We start from the raw sequence: 21,450 nt of genomic DNA on the forward strand, positions 1-21,450 counted from the left end.
GGCCTGTCGATACCTGTCGGCTGCCTCCGGAGTCCCACAGGCTAACCAAGCCCGATAGGACTCCTTCTTCAGCCTAGTGGCTCCCTTCACCTCTGGTGTCCACCATTTGGTTCGGGGATTACCACCACGGCAGGCACCAACCACCTTGCGGCCGCAGCTCAATGCAGCAGCTTCGGCAATGGAGACGCTGAACATGGTCCATTCGGACTCAATGTCCCCAGTCTCCCTCCTCCTTGAATCGCTACCTTATCGTGGTGGAGGGGTTTGTGTGTCACAGGGATCCCAGGGGCTATGTTGTCTGGGGGCTTTTGCCCCCTGGTAGGGTCTCCCATGGCAAATTGGCCCTGGGTGAGGGACCAGACAAAGAGCGATTCATAAGACCCTTATGAAAAGGAAACCGAGGGAACAGTTTACCCTGCCCGGGATAGGGTTACCGGGGCCTCGCCCTGGAGCCAGGCCCGGGGAGGGTGCCCGAGGGCGAGCGTCTGGTGGCCGGGCCTTAGTCCATGGGGCCCGGCCGGGCACAGCCCGAAGAGGAGACATGGGCCCATCCTCCCGCAGGCCCACCACCCGCAGGAGGCGCCATAGGGGTCGGGTGCATTGTGTGCCGGGTGGCGGCCAGGAGCGGAGGCCCTGGCGGACTGACCCCCGGCTGCCAAGATTGGCAATAGGGAAATGGAATGTCACCTCTCTGGTGGGGAAGGAGCCTGAGTTAGTGCGTGAGGTTGAGAGGTACCGGCTAGATATAGTCGGGCTCACCTCTACACATGGCTTGGGCTCTGGAACCAGTCTCCTGGAGAGGGGCTGGACTCTGTCTCAGTCTGGAGTTGCCCCTGGTGAGAGGCGGCGGGCTGGGGTGGGTATCCTAATATCCCCTCGGCTTGCTGCCGGTACGTTGGGGTTTTTCCCGGTGGACGAGAGGGTTTGTTCCCTGCGCCTTAGGGTTGGGGAACGGGTCCTTATGCGCCGAGTGGCAGTTCAGAGTACCCAGCCTTCTTAGAGTCCCTGGGGGGGGGGGGGGGGGGGGGGGGGTGCTGGAGGGTGCTCCACCTGGAGACTCTGTTGTCCTGCTGGGAGACTTCAATGCTCACGTGGGTAACGACAGCGAGACCTGGAGGGGCGTGATTGGGAGGAACGGCCTCCCTGATCTGAACCCGAGCGGTGCTCTGTTATTGGACTTCTGTGCTAATCACAGTTTGGCCATAACGAACACCCTGTTCGAACATAAGAGTGTCCATAAGTGCACGTGGCACCAGGACGCTCTAGGCCATAGGTCGATGATCGATTTTGTAATCGTATCAGCAGACCTGCGACCATATGTTCTGGACACTCGGGTAAAGAGAGGGGCTGAGCTGTCAACTGATCACCACCTGGTGGTGAGTTGGATCAGGTGGCGGGGGAAGACGCTGGACAGACCTGGTGCACCTAAACGCGTAGTGAGGGTGTGCTGGGAACGTCTAGCAGAGGCCCCAGTCCGCGAGATCTTCAACGCACACCTCCGGCAGAGCTTCAACAGCATTCCGAGGGAGTTTTCTTTGTACTGTTGGCTTAATTTTTCCTGGGGTCACTCTAAAGCTCTCTCTAAAGAGGAACCATCCTGGGCTGTGTGTCCAAAAATGGCAATAAGCAAGAAGTGAATACTTGAGTCAAAGAGGGGGCCTACTCACATGGTTCCTGAGCCTCTGCACATGAGTGTTAGTATTAGGTTTAATTTACAAAAAACAAAAAGAAACCCTACAGAGATTAGAAAATGGCACGAGAAAGAGTGAACACGGTCTCTCTTTTTTTTTTTTAAATTATCCTGTAAAACATCTTATCTACAGATCTTCTTAACTATTGTAGTCGTTTTTGGCCACAAGGGATGAAATTGTTAACAATATTGAAATAAAATTACACTTAGGCTGAGACAATATACCGTATCTCTCTCTTTATACATACAGTCCTAAAATGGGTTACTACACCTTCATGATGTCATGCACAATGACCTCCTCAAAAGAGGCGTCTGTAATTGTGTATAAAATCTTTTGAATATTTGGTGACCGGTTAGCTGAAATTTATAATACATTATTATTTTGTGACATTAGGTGATAGGTAAGGTGTAACCTCGCAAGCTTTTATTGTATTGGAGAGTTGTTAGTAGAAATGGTCATAACTTTGTTTGTTTTTTCCATAATGAGGATAAGATTTACACTCATAGGAAGGAAAGTCAGAAGCTAGCAAAAAGACAACAAAAAAGAAAAAATAAATAGATTTTAAGCACTGTGAAGTCCTGTAGAGGTTTGATATAACAGCTTTCAGAACTTTATTATAATATAAGAAGTCAAAACAACATTCTTCCATATAATCTTCAAAGTGTTGCTGCTGTCACTGAAGAACATAAGAAGTACTGCATGTTTGGCTGGACTGAAGCTGTGAGATTCGTGTGTCTGATGTTGACTCAGAGACTGGTTTAAGAGGCCTTTTTGGAGGCAGATTTTTAATGAACAGCGCACTTTGGGATTTGAAGGGCTCAAAGGTAGTAAGGGTCCATAAAAGCTCACTGTGTATGGAACAATTAGAGCGATGCCTACTTATTATTTTTTCATCCAGTCATCTCAGGAGGGTTTTATTCTGTAAAGGAGAGCTGAAGATTTTCAATCTCAGCTCTAACAGGCAAGTCACTGTCCTCGCTGTCCCAGGTGGCTACTGTACATCGGCACCAAAATCTTATTTACATAAATTTCCCAGTGAAAACTGACAAATATAATTACTGCAACGGATCAGGTTTTCAGCTTTCTATGTGTTACCATGGTGACATCAGTAAAACAATCTGATCCTTTTAAATGCTTCGATAGGCAAATCTATGTTGCTCCACTACTGTAGCAAGTTTAGAAAAAGCGTCTTTAATGTTTCCAAGTTGAACAGATAGACATGCTGTAATGCTTATGGCTTAACCCTTGTGTGGTGTTCGTATTTTTGTTACTCAGCCAGTGTTCATGGGTCTGGTGGACCCGCTAGAGTTTTGGCTTTCCAAATTAACACTATCAAACAATTTTATGTTAAATTACTCAACAGATGTTTACTTCATCCCAATTACAAGACATATGAACAGCAAACATGGTTAATTTTTTCCCTTTACCTTTGTTAGATCACATTTATGAATTAATGTGCTTCTCGTTTTTCTTTTATATAAAATGTTATAAATAAATCAGTTATAATCAAGTGGAGTGAGTGGAAAGACACAACACATTTACACGTGAAAAAATAATTAATTGTTTAATTTTTCTTTTGAAAAAAACTGAACACGGGTCTCACAGACCCGAACACCATACAAGGGTTAAACTTAATATTATACCAAAACATGATGATCACAGAATCTGCACAGTATCAAAACAGCATCTTTAAGTTGGTTTGCATTTGCATGAGAAAACGCTGTAAATTTAGTCTTTCTCTTAGATGCACACCTTAATGTGCTTATCTAGTAAAATTAACTTTGTGTATTAATTACTGTTCATAGCTGAGGGGTTAATTACTGTTGATTAAGTAATTATAAGTGTTGGGATCTCTTTTTCGAGAGATGCATGCAAAATAGAATTAGTTCTATTTCATTTCAAGTTCATTCTTTCTGATTAGCAGCGGCACCAGGGCTTCACAGTAAAGGGGTCTTCATTTTGGATGCAGTGCAGTGAAGGTTTACTGCTATCGTAGAACATGCTCGGTTAATACTCCACATATTGGAGTAGGACGCGTTCCCAAGTTAAAGCAGTTAGACATCCCTCTGACTTTAACTGTCTTATTACCCAGAATACAAAGACACAATACGGGAACTACACCAGCAAAATTCAAAGTTAAGTTTGTTGTTGGTTTAAAAAGTAGAAATTACAGGTGAATTATCAAATTTTACCACGTAGTGTGTGACGTTTAATGAGTTGTATGAAATGAACTAAGCTTGATATCACTGTAATGAAGGCAAGATACTTATTAAAAGAAAGCCTGTTGAGTTCTGTGATGTTGTCATATCGTTGAAGCTCGCTCTTCGCTGTTTTTAAAAACTGTCCATGAAGTTGTTATGATTTAAAAGAGTGGCAAACATTCCCGCTCAGCATTCTCCCCGAGGAGTCGTCAGCCACAGCCAGACTTTCATATCGTCAGCCAGCTTTAATTTCCTTCACAGAGGGTGAGGATGAGAGGCATTCTTCCACAACGACAGTCATAAATAGAACACGTCTAATGGCTTCAGTGTATCAACTTGCGTGGACATAACGGCTGCTAATTTTTTTATGGAGTCACGTTGCATCCACGCGTCTCACGCAGAACGCCGGGGTGGTGAGAACTGACTAATGTGGGGATATTTATGGACGTCAGTGAGAGCTTCATGATTAACCGTGTCAAGTGTGGGAGGCATTGCTTTCACACGCTGGGAAATTTACACCATAACCTTCCTCTCCCTGGATTCTGCCCATCTGATTTATCTAATGGCTCTGGCACCTCATCTTCAGCCTGCCTCCCCATTGCCCTTCAACATGTTCATGTGATATAGGAGGAGAAAAAGAAACATATGCTTCATTTTCAAGGAGTGAAACACATGAATTAACATTATATAAATACGTAAATGATGTAACACGAGTTACAGCCAAGATAGCAGCTCCATAAAGGTTTTATTTAGGCTGATGGTTCTTTTAAACAGGTATCATAATCACCTTCAGTAACAGCTTTATTTAACTGCAATATAATTTGTTTTGCAGGTACCGGATCATAAACCACAATCAAGATGATTGAAACTTTGACCTGATGATGGTGCTAGATGAAAAGTTGTTTGTGCAGTGTAATAGCCGTAGGATACTGACCCCATCGGCATTAGGATATGTTCCCTATAAGCCTCACTTTCATTGTGCAGTTCTGTCACTGGGTACAAGATGTCCCAGAAAAATAAAGTCTCGATATCAGGAAGAAGATAGTGCTTTTGTTTTCCCTCGGTGGCAACTGGCAAGTTCCCCAGGTGGCAGAAATGGTGGACGATGCAATAACCAGAGTAACTGTGAAAACTCGACTCTAGTTATATCAGGAGCAACAACATAACATATTACACTGTGCTATTATTTACTTTATCAGCCTCTCACACTGTAGAGGATTTTAGCCCACTCACCTGCAACGTTGCTTCAGTTCACTGATATTAGTGAGTAGTAATTTTTGCAAAGCTCTTTCACAATTTCATTATACACGTTATACACTTTATTTAGTTTAGGCTCTAAAATAATTAAGTTATGAAACTACTTGGTTGCTATTTTTTTCAATTGATTTCAAGACAAAACCTTCAAAGTTGACCTGAATGTTAAAAAAAAGTGTACTTTAGTGACTAGTTTATCATTTGTAATCAGACTGGGTTGGCTGTGCAGAATGTTAGAAGCAGGAGGATTCATTCTTTGGGGAAAGGTTTTCTTGATCTAATTTGCTTAAATTTCACTGGACAAATGCAAAGTGGAAACAGTAGACAAATGGAACTCAAGGTGCTGCTAGAGGAAAAGTCAAAAATCAATAAAAGACATTATGTTTTGTTCTCTGGACACCATGAATATCGGTGTTATTTAGTCGTAAACAGACCGACCAATGCCACACAGCTAACACTGGTTAAAGATGGAGGAACTGGGTTACTTTGTTGTAACTGACTTGCTTCAAGCACTTCTTGCATTGCACTGATGCTTTGCCACACATTTCTCCACTCCACATCTGGATACAAAACAACAGAGGAGTGATACGAGTGTTGCTGGGGATCATTTGTCGCTTTGAGACTCGGCTTAGCTGAGGGGCTTGGCACGCACTGCGTCTGACAAACACATTGTTTAAAGCTTCAGGAGATTAGCTGAGCCACAGCCACTGCTGGGCACTGATATGACTGCTGCTGAATTTACAGCAGACCCAGTAAATGGAGGTTGCCTGGGTTGGGCTTTTTGGAGGCCATGACAGGCAGGTGTGTTTATTCCATCTGAGGAGTGTGAGCTAGAGGCAATGACTGAAAGCATCTGCAGTGCTGGTAGAGCTGAGTAAGGGACAGCGACAGAGGTTAGGCCCTCAGGCAATGCTCCCACCCAAAGGCAATCTCATTTTAAAAGGTTCTCATTACCCCCAAGCCGCTGCAATCAGGTATGCCGTAAATCCTTCGGATCCAATTTCTTCTGCAGTGAGCTGACACGGAGCCTCCACACCAACTAATAGCTTCCCAGGACTTCCTCAAATTCTCACAGACTGCTAATCCACTGATTAGAATAGCCAACAATGGAGAAGTATTACTAATCAAATGAATTCAGATTAGCTGGGTGTCATGTTCATTATCTCGGAGGTTAATTAATTTCTCATATAAAGCAGAACACGTCATCTGGATTATTTTTAACCATCTTAAAAGTTCCATTTTTAACTTCCAATATCTTTAGATCTCTTTTTTACAGTATTATGTACAGCAAATTTAATTATTACTTTTTTAGTTTTACATTGATTCCATCATAATACAAAGCCGCTTCTTTTTCCATTACCTAAGCTGACATTAGTGCCTGCAGTAATGTAGAACTGGGGCAATTTCATGATCTAATAATTGATTCTTTCTATACATGTTTCTGTCTGAAGACTGTCAAGTTCAGGAAGGAAAGACTGCTTCAGCCGTTCCTTGTGGAAAATGTGAAACATGTTACACAGATTAGAAAATAATCTTGAAAAGCATGACCACAACAGAAACCTTAAAATTTACATATACTGCTCATATTGAACTAAATTGTATGTAAATTCTACAATTTAGTTCAATATGAATTAAATGTGGACTATTGTTAAGTGTTACATGAACAGAGAAGAACCACTTCATTTTTTGTTTCAATACTCACTTCAAGGCGCTTTAAAGACAGTTCAATGTTAGAAAGACACTTAAAATTAAGCCGGCGTTAATTTTAAAAAACAACAAAAAAGACAAATCCTACATCTGCTTCTCTGACAGCGAGAGGAAAAATCTGGTGGAAATGTGGATGTTTTTTTTTATTGAGATCAAAGCCTCGAGCACTGTGGTTAAAAAATAAAATAAAAGCTCATTTGAATGTAAGAGACTCAGCTAAACTCTGAGTCCCTCAAATCCTTCTATGCATTAATTATTAGTGAAACAGCTCTGAGTTTCGGTCCCTTGATGATTGCACAGATGGAGGCACTGGGTCTTTGGGTTCCAGCTTTTCTTTTAACTTGTATACGCTTTAAGAAAATACTTTGCCTACATCCAGGACTGCAAGAAAATCACAATTATGCTAATTTATGTATTCCTATGACACTAGTGTACCTATCCCACCTTACCCACCAGATAAATGAGACCTTCTCAGGTCTTTACAGAGGATGTAGTGTTCTCTCCGCTTCTCAGCAAACAGTGCAGGGGAATAAGTAATGAAGACTTCAGGCAGCTTGCAGTGTGCACAGTAGAATTCATTTTCTCCTGCTAAACACCTTGTTAGTGGCACATCCTGCAACTCTGTCCTTCCCTCGCATGATTGGAAGTAATTGTTTTTCGTGTGCATAACTAAAAAAACCTAAATAGGTTCAAATAAACTGCCAGCAAATAAAAAATTTAAAAAATGAATAAAAAAATCCAGTGAATAGCAGCTCACTTTATCTCTCTCTGTCAGATTCCTGACAATTACTGTGGTTTTTGACACAGATTTTTTTTTTCTTTAGTCGATGAAATTTTAAAGTGAGTGCTTTTGGTGTATAACTGTGGCCCACCCTCCTTAACAGGATGGATGTGGTGAGGTACGGGCTTAAACTTTGATTTCACTCCAGGCAGAGCTGCTGTCGATGTGGCACGAACAGATGTTACTACTGAGGCTTTTTTTTGGTAACTCTAGCAAGTTTTCAGCTGCAGATTGAGGTCACTGGAGTGTTTTTCTCATTAAGTTTTCACAATATTTTCTATAAAAACTTTCTGAATAAGAATTCTGTGATGTTTTATGTTTGCCCTGCTAGTACTGGCACATTTTGCATTGTATTTCATGCTTTGTATTAGAGGCCAGATGTTTGGTTGGTTGTTATTATTGATGTCATTCAATATGTGCCAATTTATATATTTAAAAAAAACTGAAAAAAGAAGCTTGGAGTAATTTAGACATTGTCACCATGTTATTTGTTTCACCAACTGTAACACGTTTCAGCGAAGCCTAAATCAACTTGACCAAGTTACTCATCCTGTTCTGTCACTCCAGTTTAATCTGATTTCCATGACTGATGTTCTGGGTAAAGTTACTCATGAGTGCACTTCTTGCACATCTGACATCATGCCTACCAAATTTTCCCCATCTTCTCTCAATTATCAATCCATCTCTCTCATCTGTTTACATCTTTGACTACTTCAGCCAGTGTCTTCACTATGCTTAAAACCCCCTCGTCGCCTATCACTGATTTCAAAACTTCTTTAAATTGCTAAAATTCTGGAAAAAGCTTGGGCTCATTACTCAACATAACTAATGACATCCTTCTATGCTCAGATAAAGCTGAATATTCTATTTTACTTATGCTTGGCATGCCTGCAGCGTACCTACACTATTGATCACGCTATTCTGATCGACTTAGAAGGACATGATTATTGAACTGGGTTGTCATCTCTGCCACTACTCTTAATTGGTTTTCATCATACTTACCTAACAACCTTCAAAGTTTACATTTCTTCTCTTTGCGACATCAGTGGTTCGTCCTTGGACCACTTGTGTTTTCATGATGTGTTACCTGTAGATTGTCTACTCAACAGCTTCAATAGTCTTTCTGACCATTGCTATACTGATGACAGCTTTAACAAGCCTGACAACCTTAAGAGCCTCTCCAATCTCGGTGAATTAGATGTCTTTAAATTTCCTCAATTTCAGCTCAATAGCTTCTAAAGAGGGCTGTCATTACATCAGCTATCTGATCTGGTTAGAGCCAAGGAAAGTCATCATCTAAAATTTAAAAAAAAAACAAACCTGTATTAAAACCTTCAACAGTCAATCAATACCTTGGGACTGTTAGTACATAGTTAATTTTCTCCTATCTACTTTACTGTAACTTAGTTTTCGCACCAATTTCTCAGTCATCCCCAACACATCTTCAACTTGGAGCTCATACATTCTTGCTTTTCCAACCTCTACTGGAGATGTGCTGAGACCTTATTGCAAGAATTAAACTCTCTGGTCATCTGATCAGATCTGGTTCAGTCTCTTGTTTGAAATCCTGGGACAACCATGCTTTTCAGTTTGTAGCACCTAAGCTTTGGAACTGCAAAGCACATCAGCACATCAGCTTGGCCAATGGACTTGACTTGTTTCTGCTAGCAACTCAAACATCAGATATTATCATATTATTGTGAGCATTTCACCATTACATTTATACATTCATTTATTTTCCTGTGTTTTTTATGAGTAATGAGACAAAACTGTGTGGTACTGCATCTAAACTCAGGCTTTCTTCTTTAAATGAGACTCTGGATGTGTTCTGCATTAGATAATGATATTTCTGTCTGTTTTATACTCCAAGGCAGCGAGCATGCAGACTGCAGACGTTCACAGCTCTGTGGCTGCTGAGCACAGATCAGCAGCTGCCTTTGACTCAAGAGTCCCCTGGAAGCTAAACGGACACTGCCGAGCAAATGCTGGTTGATTGCTAAAGGGAGATGATTCTTGGCCACGCTGAACCTGCCTGGCCTACAGGTTATCTTGCTTGCCCAGTATCTACAGATGTAATTTCATCTGCATGAGAAGCCAAGCAAAAAGCACTGTTTTAAATAAAGAGGCAGAGAGCCACAATGCAGAGAGGAAACAAGTAGAAGAAAATTATAGATATTGGTGCACAGACTTATATGATACTCATCTAATGTCCAAGCATCTTACAGTGCAGAAAAGATTTTGCTCTTTCTGAAAAGTGATAGAAAAAAATACCTAAAGTGGCAATAACTGAAAGATTGTGAAAGTCAATAGGTCTGAATTTTCAAAGAGAATGTTTATCGAGACAAAAAAACACAAATAATTATCACATAACCTCACACTGAGCTCATTGCTTCTATTTACTCTCAAAATTCTATTTTGTATAACAGAAAAAGTCATATCATACAAAGTATGGCAAGTGAAGATATCAAATAATTATTACAAGGTGATAAGGGTGCACAGCTGCAAAGACCATCTGTATCCAGACTAGAACTGCAACTGTACATAAAAGATTCAAAGAACCTGAACGAGACAATCTGTGAAGACACAAAGGACGCTGGGGGTTATATATACACACTGCTGGGAGATTAACAGATTGAACACAGGAGTGTGATTGAGAACAGGGAAATATAACACAGGTGAAATCAATCAGGCCAGGCCAATTGTTAACAACTAGAAGTGACAGCAGTACACACGGACATAGAAACACATACCCTGACACAAACTGCATCCACAAACTCCAACTTTAAAATGCATGAACACAGATATCTGCTTGTTATCGCAACAGTTTAAAAAAAGATATTAACTTGACTTACCAAAACAAAACCAGCAACCTTTTGGGCCATTGAAAACAGTCCAAAAGACACCAACATCACCTGTCAGGTTTAAAAAGATTGTTTTTTATTTACCACTGTAAACATGTTTATTTCTGCTATTTAGCTGGGCAATTTAACCTAAGAGTTGCTTTTGGAGCAAGCCTCAAGTGGCCATTCAGAGAACTGCAGTTTTTTGGTGGTTTCATTTTATTAGCCTTGCGAGTTCCCCATTGATCTGGAAGTGTCTAAAAGCCATTATTGTGTAAGTTGTAAGTTTACCATATCACCATAGGAAACATGATATAATCGTTTGTGCTGCAGCTAAGTAGCTAAAGCAATTGCCATTGTCACTTCTATTGTAGGTTTAAATCTGAGCAAAAACAACCCTGATTTTTCTACATAGTTTTTCATGTTGCGATTACCAAAAGCTAACTTTCTCTGCCGTAACGTATTAATCTTTCCAGTCTTAACCAGAACGTTCTTACAAATCTTACCAGCAAAAATGATGAACAGCAACAAATTCTCTATACTGCATTTCTGTTTTGCCTTGACTGTAGCCCTCTGAAGTATTGAATAAATTTGTATTTGAATTAAATGATCCTTTGCAGGATGATTTCCATAGAAAATCGATTTACCTGGAAGGCGTCTTTTTCTGTGTTCATAAGAATGCCCTGTTGTGCTCTCCGAATTGAGACACAAATGTCATCCTTAAAAAGCTCTTTCACATTGCACTTACTGTAGGTGTTCTGTGCATAATTCAGACACTCAAACACTCTGAATGCAATAATGACTGTTACATAAGTGACCCGGCTATTTCATTTCATTAGATTGGCCCATTAAAAATTGCCATTAAATCCCCTTTTTCACTTTCTTTTTCATGCATCAGTGTGGAGGAACAGAGCAGATACAGCAGGGCAGAGCTACGACAGTGTGGATCTACAGTAGCTGAGTACTTGTACATCAAAGGAAAGTATCAGTCTGCCAAAGAGAAAGCGTTGCCTGAGGACAGGCTCAGCTTTTAGAAAGAAGTTGTGGGTTTAAACAGAAATTTGAATCAAATCAAAAAGAAAGTTAATTTCTGGTAAATTAATTTTCTGCATCTTTTACTGTTTCTCCCTTTCTATCACTGCCTTATCAATCATCCTCATTCTGACTTTTCTTTCCCACTCATACTTTACACCGGCACTGACTGTTTCCCTTCTTGCAAAGCAGAATATTAAACACCGTGGCTTTCTAATACGTACCTAACTGAATATTTCAGATCCCCTCCTACTCATTTGTCTTGTGTCTCTGAAGCTGATAAAAGTGACAAGTCTAGTTTCCATTCATGGGGGTAAAGATATTAATTTTACCCATGGCTGTGTTTGAAGTGTGAAGAGCAGCTCTGAGCTATGAAGAAGACTCATTGATCCTCCTCATTTACCATTTCCAAAGGAAACCTTACAGCTAGTGTTACGAGTTGTTATTTTGATGCAGTCTACTTGTGAAGGAGATAAAACTTATTTTCTGGGGTCCTTTTCCAGTTTTGAAGCTCATATGAGGTGAATTAGTCTTCTCACAAAATGATCAGTACTGGTCAGGAACCAACCAAGGATTAATTTTTTCCCCCCATTTTTGAGTGTGTTTTTTTTCATATGTAGTTTGACAAGTATATCAAATGGGAAGGTCTGAAGCTAGAAACTGAAGCTAGTGCATAAATGTAAATCTTCCAGTGGAAACTTGAGGCTAGCTCCTAAGTGAATCAATCCCCATGGACTCCCAGTTTATAGTTAACTTCTATGGAGCACCGCAAGGTACACTGGAGAAAAAAAAATAAAGATGAACTTTTGCGAGATCCCATGTTACTTTTGTGAGATCTTGCAAAAGATCCCACTACTTTTTGATAGCAGTTCTGTTTCTGTCCGTACAGAAGGGTCCACGGAGTAGACATGGAGGAGGATTTAGAGTGTTTCCTGCAGTCAAGAGAGTTCCCACAAGAGGACATCATGCACATGCAACAAGAAAAAGTTACGGAGCCCCGCAAGGTACATTGGAGGGGGGGGGAAATGAAGATGAACTTTTGCGACATCTCGCAAAACTTGGGATCTTGCATAAGATATGTATTATATTAAACGTAATAGACTTTCTGCTCAAACATAATCATACACATAGATTGTTACAGAGTAACAAACGTGGACATGCTGTGAATGTTTAATTTGTAGCTGCCAAAAATGCATTAATCCAGTTAGGAAACCAATTAGCCTTTTGGTTATCATTTGATGTCGTCACAACAAACCAATAAAAAGGAGACTGCTGTGCTAAACACGAGTCTATGCATGCTAAAAAGAAAAAGAAAAGAAAATCAGTTGAGTTTCAGTTTAACTTTAAGTCAAATCAAGGCAACAGCTGCAACATGTTCTACCTGGGAAAGGTAATGAAGGCCCTTGATGAAAGAACTCAAGCACAGCATCTGCAGGTGGCTGGAGGATATTCAGGGATCTTTTTTCCCTGAATCATCTGTGGTGACGTTTGTTCCCCTAACTCATGCACAGGAGCTGATGAGCTTTATACATGAATTAGAATGTGTGTGTGTGTGTGTGTGTGTGTGTGTGTGTGTGTGTGTGTGTGTGTGTGTGTGTGTGTGTGTGTGTGTGTGTAGGAAAAAGTAAATAAAGAGCCTGTGAACTGGCAATTGATGTCTGCGTGTCTGTTGAATATGCCCAGCCACGGGTACAGTGTCCTCTTTCACTGCTGCCGGAATGCACCAGCCACGGCACTACTGGCCACCTGATACAAAATCCATGGAGGACACTGGAGGAGTGATCGGTAGCATATGTTGCAGGTTTATTAGCCATGAGATCCTTGTCTATGTCTTATTTGGATTATGTGTTTGAATTCTCTCTCTTTTTTTACTTGCTGATTCATTTCACTTGAAAGACATAGAGGTTAAGTTTATAAAAACGATGATGTTTTGAATTAAACATAAAACCACTAACATTGCAACCTGCCGCCAAAGGACACCTTCTGCATAACTTGACGAAAACAGGGCTGAAAGATATGCAGCAAAGATTCAGTTAGACATGTTCACATCTTGCTGAAAACAAGAGTTTCTGTTTGTTACAAGCAGAGGCTGATGAGCCTTCTTGTGTGACCTTCAAATGTACTTTCTGTGGTACGTAGTCTCTCTGACCCAGATGATAAAGGATAATTCTAATTGGAGATTGGGAGCATGGCCAATAGAGTCTCATAGTTTTATCTTTTGGAGGGTAATATTTCTGTGGATTTGTCTGAAATGCGAGAAAGGTCATGCAGACAAAAAGAGACTTTGAATAAAAATAAAGGAGACGAAGACAAAGCTTCTTTGAACAGTGATAGAGTGGAAAACCAATCATCTCTATTCAGTTTTGGGGACACAAACTGTTTTTACTGCCAGAAAACATCAGTTTCATGAAATCAAATACATTGATCTATGTGCTTTGGATAACAGACCTTCATCATGAGTAAAAGGGAAACATCCACGTTGTGAGCACTGCATAGAAAACAAGTTTCTGGTGGCGATCAGCTGCCAAAAAGAACCTCTGTGAATTTCGCAAAAGAAGGCCTTTTCAGAAACAGTAGACAGAAGATAGTGAATTTAATTTACACTAGATCAATACTCTCTTTGTTCGGTTTCAGCACATTAAGACTACAGCAGATTAAGAGAGCATCACTGCTTTCCAGTGTATTCACCGAGGAAGCTGAACCAGCAATATTCCAGCAGCTTCATATTTCAGCACAGTGTGCAGCATTTAGAAAGACCACAGTACCTCTATATAACCGCTTTTCAAATTAAAAACACTGAGAGCAGCTTGAGCTGGTAGCTCAGGGCTCAAATAAATTAAGCTGTCAGTGGTCACTTTGAGTGACTCCCAGGTTTACAGGCAGTTTTTCTGCAGTAACAGATGCTGCTTCTCTGTCAGAGCTCTCTGGAAGCACATGACAAGTGAAGAAAACCTTGGGGTAAACACAGCGTTCTCACAGCTAGCGCAGAGTATGATGAAAGGACATGATGGAGTCATGAATGCTCCCCGAGGTGGCTGCAGTTTTCCACTTAATGATGATATTATAGCAGTTGGCTGTAATGCCTTGGTACAGACTTCAGAATCCACAGCAGATCAAACCAAACTCACATTGTTTTTAGCTGCAACATAAGCAGCTATAATGAATATCTTAAAGAAAAACAAACAAATATATGATCCAATGATGGTGTAAAAATGCTTGCTTGCAGTTAAAAAGCTAGAGGGAAATATTCAAATCTGCTACTTTCACAATGATTTTCTTCCCATAACTTTCTTGCTCATATTCCATCATTTTTAGAAGTGGCAGATCATCACTAAGTACACGGATTTTAACATTTAAAAAGAATCTGTTATCCATCCATCTTTGAACATTTTTTTCAGTGTTGCCATGGGTCTGAAGCATGTCCTAGCTGTCACAGGGCCAGGCAGGGTACACCCTGGATAGGTCGCCAGCCTATCGCAGAAGGACAAAGACAACTATTCATGTTTACAATCACACTTGTGGCCAATTTGAAATTACCAGTTAACCTTATATTCATGTGTTTAAACTACCCAGAGAGAACAGAACAAACACTGTAGCACGGAAATGTGCTAGTTGTCCAAATCGACAAATGTAAAATACAGTTAATCTCACTTTAACCAAATATACTCCAATCTCACGTATCCAGCGCCTTTGAGACCTTCAATTTACTTCAAAGAATGAATGCAGTGAAAATACCGGAAGCTCACACAGACAGAGGGTTTAAGAACAGGACTGTCAGCTTGTAGTGGCGAACATACATTGTTGATCCTAATGAGCACACCTCACTAATGAAGGCATCAGCCCTGTTGTGTCTCCAGTGGCACACTGGGCAATGTTGCTCCTACTGCTGCAGATGCTTTTGTTTTCATCGTTTCATTTGACTTCTTAAGTAGCCTCTGGCAGATAATGAATCTTAGTACAATGCTGTTTAATCTGGCAAATAATTCTTGTTTATAGGCAACTGTTACAGATTATTTCCACATTTAGCTTTGTTTTTATCAGGAGTGTTAAGCCTCATTAGACTAGGAGCTTTAAGCGGATTCAATTGCCCATGAAACCAGTGCAGTCTGTGCGTCCTCTGAAACTGCCTAAAATTATTCTTGAATCAGGTAACATCACTTACTTTTGGACTTTATGCAAGGAGACTTGTTTGTAGCTGCGAAGTAGGGCAACAGTTGGCCTGGATGCTGAATACTTAATAGAAGGCTATCTTGGCAGTGAATCTGTCCATACTGTATGCAAGTCACTGAATGAATTAACTGGTAATCAAGTGTCATTATGAAGTGCCTAAGAGTGCTGCTACATTAAGCAGACGTCACAAAGTTGGAAAACTCTTCAGTACATTATTAAATGATCTTTATGTAACCTTGTCAATTATGTTCCCTCTGCTCTTCTGATAAAAACATCTAAAGTAGTCTTTTATTTGTCTAAAGAAGGAACTGTACTGCATCTGCACTGCAGAAGAAGATATAGCTGAAATGAAAACACAACATTTTTTTAAAAAGTAGTGTGGCATACAAACCATGTAAGCTGATTTTATAAATATTATTACCATACGAGTATGTCATAAAAAGCACAGAAGTCATTAATTTATGGGAAAGTGTTTTAACCCTTTTTGTGGATTTTTTTTTAGCTAGTTTCTTTTAGCTGTCTTGTTTCAAAACTTTAGGCTTGCTTAAAACTCCCAAACCAATATTAAAAAAATTATTTGTTTGTTTACTTACAGGCCTCACAAGGGGTGTCATGGTGCTGTCTTCCACAGATTGCTCTCTTTCTGCATTCAAAAAAACCTCCAACTACGAGCCCGTGCATCACCCTGGGGCTCTGCGGCCTCACAACACCTGACTCTGCTGGGCAAATAGCCAGGCAGTAACCTGGATCCTGAACCTTCAGATCAGGCTGGTTTTTTCCAATATTTAATCAGTCTCTTTCACCATATTGATCACCCCCTCTGCTCTACGAGTAATCACCAGCTGGCAGCAAAGAGGGGATGACAGCAGTTCTTGCATTCTGCATATGGATGAGATTTAATCTGTCTGCCATCTCCAACTGGAAGTGTTATCTGGCGGCCGGGAGCACAGGAGCGGAAATGACTTGTTCTGTTCAATCACTGTTCTCTCTCGAACCAGGTCTTTTGGACAGAACCAAGACCTAAAAGATTTAGTTTTTTACAGACGCTCACACAAAGAGGAGGCCGCCACTTTGATGAGCCTGATCCACTTTGAGTTTCAAGGCAACAGCCTTATCTCTGGCTCTGCTTCATTTTCCGAGTGACAGAGATAATTCTCTTCAGTGTTTCAAGTTGCTGGATCACCCTTGACATTGCAGTTCTGCAGAGCGAGCTTGACACCCACTCTCCGGCTGGCAGTCTGCAGAGAGTCGCATGATGAAACCAGCTCAGACTCAAATGTGACACCCCATGTGCTCTCTGACACTGGATCGAATGTATTTCTTTCCTGCAACACTAAAGAAGCTTGCTAAAGTAAAGCTTCTCTGTGGGGAGCTCCATTGAACATTCAGACTGTTTGCCAAGTTCATTTAAGATTCTGTCTGAGCATTTCAACTTCAAAAATAAATTCTGGACCAATCCACAGCACACCCACCAATCACTGTCAAATCCTCCCTTGCTTCTCTTTGCACGACAGCTCTGGAGATCTCTTCTCTGTCTCCCTCCTAGATTTGGATGGAAGCGTGATTATGGTCTTCTCTGAGTGGCAGCATCAATTTAACGCAGTAGATCTTCAGAGACCAGAAGATTAATTGCCCCACTTTGTCCTCTTGTTACCTTTTAAGTTACACAATTTCAACTTTGTTTAGTTTCATGGATGTCAAAGCAAAAGTCTCTTGGCCCTCTGTTAACTAAGGGCTTTTCTCTCTCTTCTCTCTTCTCCTCACAACAATGCTGCTGGTGTAATCACTATTGTCTAATCAAAACATTTCAGTAGCTGTGTGAACATTTAGCTAGAGTGCATTATTTAGTGCGGCTGGATGTTCTCTTCTTCTGTGCAATGTGGCCTGTACACTGGAGGCAAACAAAACAAGAGCGAGATGTAAAACAGCATTGTTGCCTTTATAGTTTGTTGTTATATAAAATCAGAGCTCAGCGCTAAATCAGACAGTAGACACGGATGGGTATTATTAAAACTGAAGGCGTGACAGTTACTCTCATCCACTGGCATAAGAAGCCTTGTGGCTTGTTTGAAACATGCTGTCAACTCGGATATGATTGGTTGGTTTGTTTAATCTCATCTCATCGCCCCCCTCTGACACCAGCTCTCTTATTCTACCACACACATCCTCCATTTGCACCCCAAATGTTGTCTTTCTCACCATCTGACATTGACGCGTAATACAAGCGTGACATGAGCGTCACTTCTGCTGTGTCAAGTTTTAAATTAACACAGTTGCATACTTTGACTGCTTGTAGAAGTGATCAACAGCTATGTACCTCAATGATTTTTTGCTTAGTGGTTTAAGAAGCACTTAGATCCCTTACATAAGAAGAGTAATTTAAAATAAAAATGTTCAGTATGCAATTTCACCAATATGGGCTCTGATAGTATTCTATGCATTAACTGCTTATTCACACAAATATTGAATCAACCAATAAATTTGCAGCAATCCAGTGTATGTAGATATTATCGAGATAATCTGCTTAAGTTCAAACCAAGCATCAGAAAGGAAGAGGATTTTAGTGACTTTGAATGTGACGCAGTTGTCAGTGCCAGATGGGCTGGTTGGAGCATTTCAAAAACTGATGATTCACTGGGAGTTTCCCATGATAAAAAGGAAACTGAGCAGCAGTTTCCTGGTTTAAAATGCCTCGTTGATGCCAGAGGTCAGAGGAGAATGGTTAGACTGCTTCAAGCTGATAGGAATAAACAGTAACTCAAATAACCACACATCAGTGGTATGTAGACGACTACCTCTGACACACAACATGCTGACACCCTGCAGCAGATGAACTACACCAGAAGACCACACCGGGTGTCATTCCTGTCAGCTCAGGACAGGAAACTGAAGCTACAGTTCAATATTGGACAGTAGAAGATTGGAAAAGCATTTCCTGATCAAAGTTTGATGGCTGCTTCCAGCATATTAACACAGATCATCTCAGACTGGTTTATTGAACATGACAATGAGTTAGTTCACTGCACTCGAATGGCCTTGTTTAATCTGTGCTGTAATGGACTGAGGCAAAAGGAGGTCCAGACTAGTACCAGTAAGATGTACCTAAAATAATTTTGGAACGTTCATATTAAACATGGTCATAGCTTCAAATAATTAGGAACAAATTCAGTAGAGTCCAAGAATCAGAATATAGAGTCAGAAATGAACATAACAGGCCCCTTTTGCTGCTTGGGAACAAATCTGTCTAATCAAATACTGACTTAGGTACTACAGATATGATATCTATATATACTAAAGATATAGGAGATAAAATCTTAATTTGCTAAATATATAGTAGATTACTTATGAGGGTTGTGATTAAAGAGTAATGTGCAGCAAATATCTGCTATAGTTTTACATTCATTCCATCATGATCAACAGTTAGGAGACTTCAGAAATTCCATAAAATCACAAAGATTCTTTGTTTTCTGAAATATTTTTATAATTAGTTACATTTTTTGTTGTATTCACAACATATTTTTTTTTATTTAGTATGTGTTCTATTTGTTTTTTATAGCACATTTCTGTATTTCCTTGTGTTTTCTGTATTGCCACAATGTTTCATTCAACTGTGAAAACATGATTTTAAAAAAAATGTTAGCCGCTATTTAAGCTATTTAAACGAGATCAGAACTCAAAATTGGCTGTCTCATAATTACTCCAACTATTCAAACTATTTATATTTCTCTGAAACTTTCCATTATAGAATTACTAAAGAAAACTACTGGTTCAATAATAATAATAATAATGGCAGATTGACAGAAGCGAGGCTGCCATATCGCACCATCGGACCCTCTGGCCGGTTCAAAAAAGTTATACATATATACAAAATTTCAGTAAATCTATTCCATTATTTTCCACCCAATGAGTACACATAAAGGCATACACAACAATATACAAGTGATGCTTCCACAAGTCAGTCTATCTTGTCATCACTTTGTAAAGAGGTGGGGGAATAATGTCAGTGTGCTCTGATCTGAAGCTTTGGGGGGTTATCAGCCATATACTCTCAGCAGAACAAAGCATAGCCTCTCTTTGATGGCAGCCCTAAGTTAGGAAACATGATTAAAGTGCTCTACTTTCTGTTAAATTCTCTGAGGGGAAACTTGATAAATCTACTGAGCACTAAAAGGACATGGAAGGGAGCAGAGGCAAGAAAAAAAAATAAGTGGGAGGATTGAAGCAGTAGCTTTTCAAAGTCTATCTCATCATTCAGTCTTTACTTGTTATAAGAGCAGAGAAGCATTTTCCTGCCTGCACTCAATAATCGGTTAACAAATAAAGTTATTAAAATGTGTGTGAAATTGTTACACCAAAGAATCTTCTCACAGATTCTTGAAATGGATGAAAACGTGTCTCTCATTCTCTGTGCTAAATGCTTTGCATGAAAGTCGTGGTGCTGTTATTTGCAATTATCATCCAGGTCCTCTTTCTAAATGCTAATCATTTTTTATTTTCCTGCGCCTCAAACCATTTCAGATTGTCTGTCTGACATTTTACATTGTACTTGTGCCTCAGACTCTTTCTGTAAATGTTTCCACTTTGTCTGAGTGAACTAATTGATGTGTGCAGCTGAACAGATGTCTTTTGTCTTAACGTTTGTGCATTATGTAACCACGATAATCCCCCACATCTAGGTGGTATAGGCAATTTGATGATGATGGGCAGCTACACCTGCAGTGTTTTTCCCAAATCGCAATAGGCCTGCACTGTAGAGTTTTAAAAATGCACACTCACACTGCAGGCTCACTGTAAGACACTGTATTTATATTTCAGAGGAAAAAAGTGGAAAGACTCATTTTATATAGGATATATTGAGCCATTTAGAGCCATTTGATTACATGAGGGTGTATTTCCTGCTCTTGTCATTCAGTATAGCACATTCCTGACTCCATAAACTTTGAGAGTTTTTAGTATTCAGGTTTGCTCTCCCAGGTGTGTACTGCCAAAGCTGTCAGGATGCGACACTTGAGAAATTCATCACCATTTAGCTCCAAACACTTTTCAAAGAAACAGCCCATATTTTAGGTGGTTGTAAAATCTCCCAGAATATCAGCAGAAATATTAGCAGATCTCATTTAAATGAAGAATTCTGCCTTCTAAAAATTGTGTAACCATAATCAATAACTTATTTCCTATAATAGCTAATGGCTCACTCTTAGGTGAACCATTAGCTATTATAGGAATCATTAGAGGCTTCTCTAAACAACTAACTCTCCCAGAGCTGTATTTTGTAGAGTGGAAGTAGTCTGAACTCGAGTGGCTCATTCAGTCACCCAGCCTACTCATTATCCAGTGAATCTGTGCTCCTGTTCAAGACCAGCATCTATTTTTGGTACCAAATAGAATGTTATCACTATAAGAAGCAACTATGAGAGAATGCCTGACTGCACAGTAATAAAGGCAGGCTATTTTCTGATAGCCCCTCTGTCCGTGTCTGTATATAAATGTTTGCACATTGTTGTAACGATTATCCTGTATAAAATAGGGGGGAAAAAAACATAATTCAAGCTTTGCCTCTGAGCCAATTATTCCATCTTCTGCATATTTTACACATGCTTCTTGTCCCAGATTCAAAAAAGCCCCCTGGCTGAAGTCATGTTAAAGAATTAAGGAGAGATTTATTTATTTTTAAATAAAGTATGAACTGTCTTCAGGGTCAAAAGAGAAAGAAAAGAAGAAGAAAGAAAGCCAAAAGAGGTTGTTTTTGAAGTTGAGTGACTCTGGTTTTGTTG

The sequence above is a fragment of the Mchenga conophoros genome, linkage group LG20 (genome assembly GCF_057382185.1).
Source record: "Mchenga conophoros isolate Kocher_MC1m ecotype Shallow Benthic linkage group LG20, M_conophoros_male_GT1.1, whole genome shotgun sequence".
Classification (NCBI taxonomy): domain Eukaryota; kingdom Metazoa; phylum Chordata; class Actinopteri; order Cichliformes; family Cichlidae; genus Mchenga; species Mchenga conophoros.